Source organism: Osmerus eperlanus, chromosome 16 (assembly GCF_963692335.1).
Source record: "Osmerus eperlanus chromosome 16, fOsmEpe2.1, whole genome shotgun sequence".
In the NCBI taxonomy this organism is placed as follows: Eukaryota; Metazoa; Chordata; class Actinopteri; order Osmeriformes; family Osmeridae; genus Osmerus; species Osmerus eperlanus.
The window spans coordinates 11,454,907-11,463,816 of record NC_085033.1 but is presented as its reverse complement, the minus strand read 5'-3'; the positions used below and the strand labels follow the sequence as shown (position 1 = coordinate 11,463,816).

General features: G+C 41.1%; 2 long non-coding RNA genes across 2 annotated transcripts; one reads left to right on the top strand and one right to left on the bottom strand.

Annotated features, from left to right (window-relative positions):
* Window positions 1–1,549: 1,549 nt before the first annotated feature.
* Window positions 1,550–4,686, bottom strand: LOC134036962 (uncharacterized). Its single transcript, XR_009932473.1, has 3 exons — window positions 4,444–4,686; window positions 3,996–4,074; window positions 1,550–2,329 (listed from the first exon to the last, which is right to left on the bottom strand). It is a non-coding gene; the product is annotated as an uncharacterized LOC134036962 (long non-coding RNA).
* Window positions 4,687–6,240: 1,554 nt separating this feature from the next.
* Window positions 6,241–8,910, top strand: LOC134036961 (uncharacterized). The gene is made up of 2 exons (XR_009932472.1): window positions 6,241–6,410; window positions 7,344–8,910. It is a non-coding gene; the product is annotated as an uncharacterized LOC134036961 (long non-coding RNA).

Sequence of the window (8,910 nt, the reverse complement as noted above, 5' to 3'; positions counted from 1 at the left end):
GAACGCGTTAGCACCTTTCTATGTCAAAACCTTATATTCTAAATGTGAAGTTCTGCCCTCATGCAAGGAAGCTCTGTATCCAGATGAACTTGAAATGTAGAAATTAAGCTTAGGTCACTGGAAATAATTACTTTTTCATTCATTCCTATTGTGCGAATACTAAGGAAATACAGGTGAAAACTAAGGCCACACGCTTTTGGGAGAACCAAATAACTTCCTCATGTTAACGTGTTTTATCAAAGTATGAAAGAAACATTAAAAATCAAAAGGTCTCAAATTTAATTTAACGTCTTATTTTCAAATGGACTACAGCAGTGTGGAACGCGTTTTCAATTTACCTTCAGAATTGGCTCAAACTTCCAACACGATTTAGGAAAAGTTCTCGTACTCACTCACAAGTACTGCCGGCTCTCATTGGTGATAGTCTCAAAGGCCATATTCTTTATAAGCCAACAGTGAGATGATCCTAAAAGCAGTGCTGCACAAAAGAGACAATACGGCAGCTCCTACACGCTGTCTCTATAGCTCCAGCCCAACCCCAACCCCAAGCTCCAACTCTCCAACCAGTTTGCTCCTCCTCCCTCTTCTACAGGCTGAGAGCCAGCGGCCTAGCCTACATCATTCACACAAGTTTTTTTGTTGTTTGGTGTAAACCACACCCAGACCAGCAACGTAGAGAGGAGGGCAGTTTTCCATAAATAACACAAGAGGAGGGAGGAAACTTCTGGTTTATGCTCCCCCATATCTTAATAACTATGTAGTAGGTTCTGTTTTGAAATAGAGAGATGAGGACACTGTAGCGGTCATTTCAGGATGTTTACTCAACAGAGCAGAGGGTCTTATTTTAAAAGATAATGTAGGTGTATGGTGGGCCCAGGCCTTGAACACTAGATTATAGAAGTAATCCGTTTATGTGCGTGTGTGTGTGCATGTGTGTGTGTGTGTGTGTGTGCATGTGTGTGTGTGCATGTGTGCATGTGTGTGTGTGTGTGTGTGTGTGTGCATGTGTGTGTGTGTGTGTGTGTGGGGGGGGCGTGTACATTTATGTATGCAAGTGGAAATGTACGGTATGGGGCAGCCAGTTGAGGGTTTGCTAAGCCTCGTCATGATGGTTAACATCTGCTCCTCTTTCCTACTTGCGGAGGCCAGACGACCATATAGCCCTCCCCCTGACTCTTTACAAACACACCATTAACAGATGATGTTTGGAGGCTCCTTTTGATCTTATTTGAGCTATCTTATTTTCTGTGATTATGTGGAATACATTATTATTTTACATGCTGCAGTCGGACTTTGTTGGTTGTGAAGATTAAAAACAAGATGCTCATTTTTGATGAACACAATCACAGGAAGTCAAAGTACATTTCTATAATTTTTTTCCAAGATTAGTAATCATTTACAAATGGGCGTCGAAACCAAAGATAGAGCACATCAAGCATGATAACAAGCAGCACCGATGTTGGATGTTTAGTTTGTATTTCCAAGTTATGTTGCTAAGGAACAACGGTTGCTTTATCAACACATTAAAATGTGCTTAACATCCTAATGTATATTTAAACTCCTGTTTCTTTCTTTCCTCATTGACAGTATCCATGCTTGACAAGTGATGCATATTAAACAACATGATAACAAATAATTGACAGAATACACAGTGTGAACTAGCTCAGAGCTTCCAGTAAAGTTTTCTTCTATGAAGATGTTTCAGGAAAGTCTTACAATGCTTCAATCTTTTTATTTATTCTACAGACAAATTTACACTTGGAAATCTGTAACTAACCGGATACCGAACCATAACTGCAACCAAGCCTGTTGAGAAGCTGTGTAAAGACTGTATGACAAAGGAGGGGTCTAGAAACACACTATAAACCTATTATTTGGGCTGGCTGGTTACCCAGACAGCCAGTGAAAACAGAGGAACCTGCACACTCCCTATCAATGACATGAGACTGCCAGACAGGCAGCCCTGCTGGGACGACTTTCACCTGTGTCTTTCACTGCTAAGGAACGCCAAAGAGGAAATCATGCATGTGTGTGTGTGTAGTGAGTGTGTGTGACCATGTGTGTGTGTGTAAATGCATGCATATGTGAGTGTGTGTATGTGTGTGTGTATTTGTGTGCTTTCGTGCGTGTGTGTGTGTGTGTGTGTAGAAATACATGCATGTTTGAGTTTGTGTGTGTGTGTATTTGTGGGCGTGCATGCGTGTGTGTGTGTGTATGAGTCATCCCAGTGAGACCCCACCCTGCGTAGGCGGTGGATTTGGCCGCTGTCAGTTCAGCCGTCGCATTGGAAGAACTCCCCAGACAACTGTGTTCTTTGTTCAAATGTCATCTGAAAAAGAGAAAACATCTTTCTTTGAGACCTTCCATCGCAGCGCTGTTGCTGATCCATGTAATATGCGTTCCAGAATGACAGTTATGTCACAGCCGTCTTTCACAATTTCCTAAACTGTCCTCCCACCTAATAATCAGTTGGAAGAACTTTTGTTTTGTTCAAAACACGCATGTTGAAATATATATGTTATTTTTTCATTGTGTTTTTAAGCTTTCAATACATTGTTTAAAAATATGAAAAGTAAACTGTATGACAGTTGTTTTCCAACTACTTCAATTGGACCCATGGACCATCAAGAGGTAAAATTCTTGATGATGTTATTTTATCATTAGGTCTTCTGTGCTAGAATATTGTGATTATATTTATGTTTCAGTGCCAATATGTCATTATACTGACATGGTCTCATCTGCAGGAAATGCATTACTGTTATGAACCATAACATTACTACAGTACGCTATCTATATATATTTTTTTAAATGATCACATTGTACCAGTTACGATGTAACTGCTCTGTTCTTAGCACAGTCTGGGCTGCTTGATGACATCATCGTTTGAGTGTTCCACCACTCAGAACTGGGGGTTTTGGGCCATGCGGCTACTGTGTCAACCAGTCCCAGTTATTCCTGTCAGGGCCTAGCTGCACACGTCACCACCATCTGCTTTTCTACAAGAAACCATTTCCAACGTGTCACTTGGATACCTTGTGCCCCGCTTATAAAATTAAATCACAAACCAGTAAAAAATAAAATAAAACAACGAGAGCCAGCACTCTTTTTTTGTGAGGAAGGGGGCTGGCAGGCACACATCCAATTGATTCCTGCTCCCAATTAAAGATTAATCTGAGCTCAGTCTCCGATGACGAGGCTTTGAAGTTTGAAAAGAGAGCGGGGGTTTAAACAGAAGACGGGGGTAACTGGCTAGCTGGTAGATCAAGTGAATGTGGTCACGTGGGCCCCTAATTTCATTTTAATGGCTAGCATTAGGCCACTCTGAAGTCGCATGCCAAAGACTTAGATGGAGAGTCTGCCAGCCAACATCAGATATTCAGTTCAGTTAAGAGTTTCTGTCTTTTTCTTTCATTTTCTTCATCATACACATCTGCATATTTTTGGGGTCAATTTATTCTGACTAATTAAGACTTGGTTGGCAGCCTCATTAGCTTTACCATCTGTAAAAGAAATACATATTTCAATATAAATGGGGAACTTGAGCTTAAATTGTCACTCGCTCATACACTTTGATTATAGGATCAAATTTGGATGTATACAGAAAAACATTTCAACTGGGTTTACATGTCACATGTATATATGGGAGTCATGGCTGATGGCTGAGCGGTTAGGGAATCGGGCTAGTAATCTGAAGGTTGCCAGTTAGATTCCCAGCCGTGTCAAATGACGTTGTGTCCTTGGGCAAGGCACTTCACCCTACTTGCTTCGGGGGGAATGTCCCTGTACTTACTGTAAGTCGCTCTGGATAAGAGCATCTGCTAAATGACTAAATGTAAATGTAAGTCGCTCTGGATAAGAGCGTCTGCTAAATGACTAAATGTAAATGTAAATATATTCGTTTCACTAACGTGTAATGGCATTCTGTGAATTGTGGGCCAGAGGTCAAATGTAGAAATCTAACTTCAAGGAAGGTCTGGCAATATGGAAACACTTACACAGTGGCTCATGTGCTCCTGCAGTAGGGCTCAGCCACAGCCCTGCAGACGGCTGCTTAAATAGCATGTCTTATTTTCTCTGGATGGACAAGCAAATTATCTTTGTCATTCAGAAAGGGCTCAAACATTTTAAACTTTGTTGTTGATCTTTTTTTTGGGGACAGAGAGTTAAACAGAGTGTGTGAAAAGGTGTTTGTGTTTTTCTTTTAAATACTCCATCTGTGTGTATGTTTAGGATGTTTCATTTGAGATGTTTATTTATCTGCTGATTTTCCATTCTACTCTTGTGTACTCAGTAATAAACCCCAAATAAGTCTGTGTTTCATACATATTGGCTGAATCCACATCTTTTAAAACACATACTTTTACAACAAATGGATTACACTTAAATCATACTTTGCAGTTTGTAAATTATTACAAACAAATACTTATTGCTTTACACACATACCTGCAAAGTATCTGACGTCTATTGATGTAACCGTAATGTTCACATACAATCTCCAGATTTGTAAAAAAAATAAACGTTAGCAGAACATCGAATATAAACAGTGCTGTTACCATATGAATCACCACTCACAAGGTTTTAGAAAAACAAAGAACGAAGCCGCTACAAGTTTCAACAATGTGGGGATGATTAGTAAATGTGGTCTAATTATCGTCAGCCACACCGACACTACCCTGACTAACCCACTCTTTTGTTGGACGAGTAATAGTGTAGAAAAGAATGGTGGTGGAAAATGCAAACAACATTTTTCATTGGAGGGCTTCTGTCCAGCTGAAAAGACTTGGCTGAACGTGCCTGGTATGGGTCAGCAAACTTCAACTTGGACCCGGGTGAATTTGACTTGGTGACAGAATAGCTCCATTGTAACATTTGCTTCCTCCAATTAACGTCAGGTCAACACACAGGAAAAGGTCATTAGAGCAACAGTTTCACAATGTCACTTTTGAGTGATTACACAGCATTTTATTTCTGAAATTTACCTACATAAGCAATCCTACCAGGGTGTACAGTACTTTTATTTTATTTTTTTGCAATGTTCCAAATTTAATTTGATTTTATCTTTCATTTCAGTAAAAAATATGTATTTAACTTTTAGACTACTTCCCTTGATGATTAATTTTTCTAGTCTTAGTCACACCACCTTTAAATAATCATCTTGTCAATCCATGCTGATTATTCAAATACAAAGTATGTTTTGATTGAAGATGTCCGAACTGAAACAAAAAAGTACTCTTACATAAATCCTGTTTCCTTTTTGTCTAGCCCAATGCTGTGTGCCTCGACTTTGAGCATGCTGTAGAGAATCAGGTACAAATAAGATGGTCTTTTGGATATCATATGCTCTATGTCGAGGAAAATGTCAACAGAAGAGGATTTCCTGTTTATTCATTGAAACAACCAGAGAGACAAACAGACAGGCAGCATGGGACAGAGCCCTGGGGCAAGCAGCCCTGTGTACAGCAAGCCAGCCTGGCTGTGACATTCAACGTTCCCTATTGTTGTGGCCTCTGTCTCCAGTCCAGCCCAGACCATGGCCCAGACCACAGCTCTAGCCACACCACAACTAAGCCTGGCCTCAAGCAGACTAAAGAAGGCCACCCAGGCACCCACGCATGCATGAATCCCTTGCCATATCTTTGAAAACAAATATATGTATAGATATATGCAGAAGCAGACAACAAATTCAAATTTCAACTGTGTCAAATGCTTGTTTCGAAGTTAAAGAGCTCCTTTTTGAATCCCAGCTGCCATCTGACTTGTTTCCCAGTGTTTCCCGCCATGGCTAGTGCATGAGTGTGTGGGTCTGTTCTGGTCTGGCAGGGCGGCCAGCTGGCCTCTGGATCCAGCAGGCGGGGCTGTGTTTGACGAGAGCCAGATGGCGTGTGGCGTGAGATGTACATCCTCTGTGACGGTCAGCCTCTGTCCGGCCCCCCGGCTACCTCAGCTGACCCCAGCCACTGTACAACTCTGCTGCTGCCTCCTCTGCTGTGGTCTAGCAGGGAACACATCGTCACGGACAAAGAGGCCGACACAGACTGATAGAGACTGAAAGAGCAGCAGGCATGGAGACAGTTGAGGTGGGAGGGACTTCACCGATATCGGACTGAAAGGAGCCTTCTGCCCAGTCTGATCTGAACCTCCATAAACTCGTTGAGGCAGATTACGTAGCAAACCAAGTTATCATAGCGTTTAACCAGTTAGCACAAACATGTTGTATTTCTGAATACTAGACCAGTTTTGTCAACCTTTACTCATTCCAGAGGTCCATAGTTCATATTTGTTTATAAAGCACGTCAATACTTCGATACCACAATCCTTTTAGGCTGATCTATTAATCATTTCAAGCTTTTTTCTTTTCTCTGTTTGACCAGCTGAGTCGCCTGTCTCCTGCTTCCAGCAGCAGGGTCAAGGTAAACATTGTCTTGTGATGTATATTCAAAAGACACAGCATTAGGTGCAACAAAAGAATGCCACGATCCATCACGTTTTAAGTTATGTTGATTGTGCTACACTGCATTACGTTACACTATGTATTTGTTGTTATACTCTTTTTACATACGTAATGCAATATTTTGTTTTACTTCACATTGTGTTCTTTCAGTCGGGCTGCGTTCAGTTGTTTTGAATTATTTTCAATTATGTTACATCATGTCAGCTTATGTTACTTTATGTTATTTACATTGATGTACTCCAGGGTTGTACAGTTTTGATAATTAGCATGGGTTATCAATCAACCTGTCAAGTAAAAAAAAGGGTTAATCAAATAAAATGTTCCTAAATTGTCTTCTCATTGTGAAGATGACTTGCTTGTCTTTGCGTGTCAGTTGGAATTGAGGTGACCGATGGTGATGGTGGAGAGGGGGGGGGGCAAGCAGGGGTCTTCTCTCTCTCTTTCTATCTCTCTATCTTTCATTCTCAGTCTTTCCTTGATCTCTCCCTCTCTCTGTCCTTGCCTCTCGCTCTATCTACCTATCAATTCCTCTCTTTTTTTCTCTCTCTGTCTCTTTCTCTCTCTCTCTGTCTCTCTCTCTCTTCTTATTATCTTTCTTTACACCTTTAGTCAGTAAACCCATGAAAACGGCAATAAGTCGTTTCTGACAAATGTGAAAATAACGTTGTTAATGTCAAACTCTCCCAGAATTCTGGAATCGTATTATGACATCCTGCCTGAACCAGAGACAGGCATGGTGGACCACCATGCTCATCTGACAGCCTGGCTTTATTATTCCAGAGTCCTCGCTGAACCATGCCTCGCATAGCAAAGCCTCATTCGCCAGCTCCTTCTCTCTGATTTCCAACCCCAGAACATTCCCCAAGACTTAATGTTGGGTTTCTGTCCTCAGTTCATTTCCCAGTGACTCATCCCTGTGGTCTGGAGAGTGGATCAAGGAGCGACTGAGCCTTCCAGAACAGATGAAGTGAGATGGAGGTTAAGATGCAAGGCTCAGATTTGAGGCTGAGATTGAAAGGCTTCAGGGGAGCTGTTGGATTCAGAGGGTGTGTTTGCTATTTGTCGCATGGACCGAGGCGTATTCTATGTGAGTATTAACAGATTGCTTTGAGGTTCGTGAATGCAGATGGCGGAGAGAGACAGACATGGAGATGAGAAATGTTATTTTCAGTGAGGGCTGTGAAGATGGGTGGGCTGAGACTCCATGTCCTGTTTCATTAAAGGAGAGAGAAGGGGCTCCACTCATCATGGTCATGAAGTGAGAAGTGTATTCTTTTGCAAAGACCCCAATCAGTTCATCCACTAATTCATCCTTTAGTCCATCCATCTATCCATCCATCCACTTCGGGAGAATTGTCAGGCCGATTTGGAGTCTGAGAATTTCATATTTATTTGCATGGCTTAATGATTTACATGCAGCTCCAGGGGGTTACACTAAGCAGAGTCGGACTCTCCTCCCACAGTCAGCCTTCGTTAAGGGGAGGTAGGCAAGAGATGGTCCAGATACGGGTCCAAACGCTGGGCCGGTCCCTGGTGTCCACACACTCTTCATCTGACTGCATTGGTCCTGACAAGCTCATATATGGTTACCATTACCAATGCATGTTAAGACTTGTCCTTTTTCCACTCGTGTTGTGTCTGCTCTCAATGCAAAGACTCAGAGGGTCGAGGACAACAGACTGTGTTGACACCATATCTGTGTTTTGAGACACATTACTTTTTATGGATATACTGTATATGTGTGTGTGCATGTGTGTATACCCACATTGTTGAGAAAATCTGAGCTGCAAGCTTTAAAATAAGTATCTGTAACCATGACTATGCTTTTGGTGCAGGAATAACCAGAATTTGAACTGTGAAACTCTCCTTCAAATCCAATGGGTACAGTGTTGGCTTTAGCTCAGTGTGCTAGCTGACAGAGGTCTTGTGACTACATTTTTTGTATTTTAACCCAGTTAGTCAACTGATGTGCAGAGCACTGCAAGAGTTCCCAGTGCCTATAAATGTACCAAATTTGGTGTGAACAGCAGAGGAAAGCTGTAGTCAGACAACAATATTGGTCTTTGGCTTGACTGCATACTTGTATGGAATAAATTATGTGTAACTTGTGTAAGTTGGTTACCCAGACTGAGTGATTCAAAATCATATGATTCCCTAAATTGAGAGATATTACAAAGAGCCACATTGTTAGTATTTCAAACCACTATTTATAGTCAATGTTTTTTACTTATAAATTCTGTATAGAACATCAAAGCCAAAAATATATATTTTTAGGTTATGAAATTCTTTTACTGGTTCCATTTGCCATTTGCTTTCAACTTCAATTTATCACCTCCAAATTCTTTTTTTTACAAAAGTCAACAAATGTTCTCATGATTTTTATAACACCAACTGTCATTTTGTCCTATAGAACTGTCAGTAAAACTAAAGAAAGACAAATGAAGAGTTTGTGACAGAGA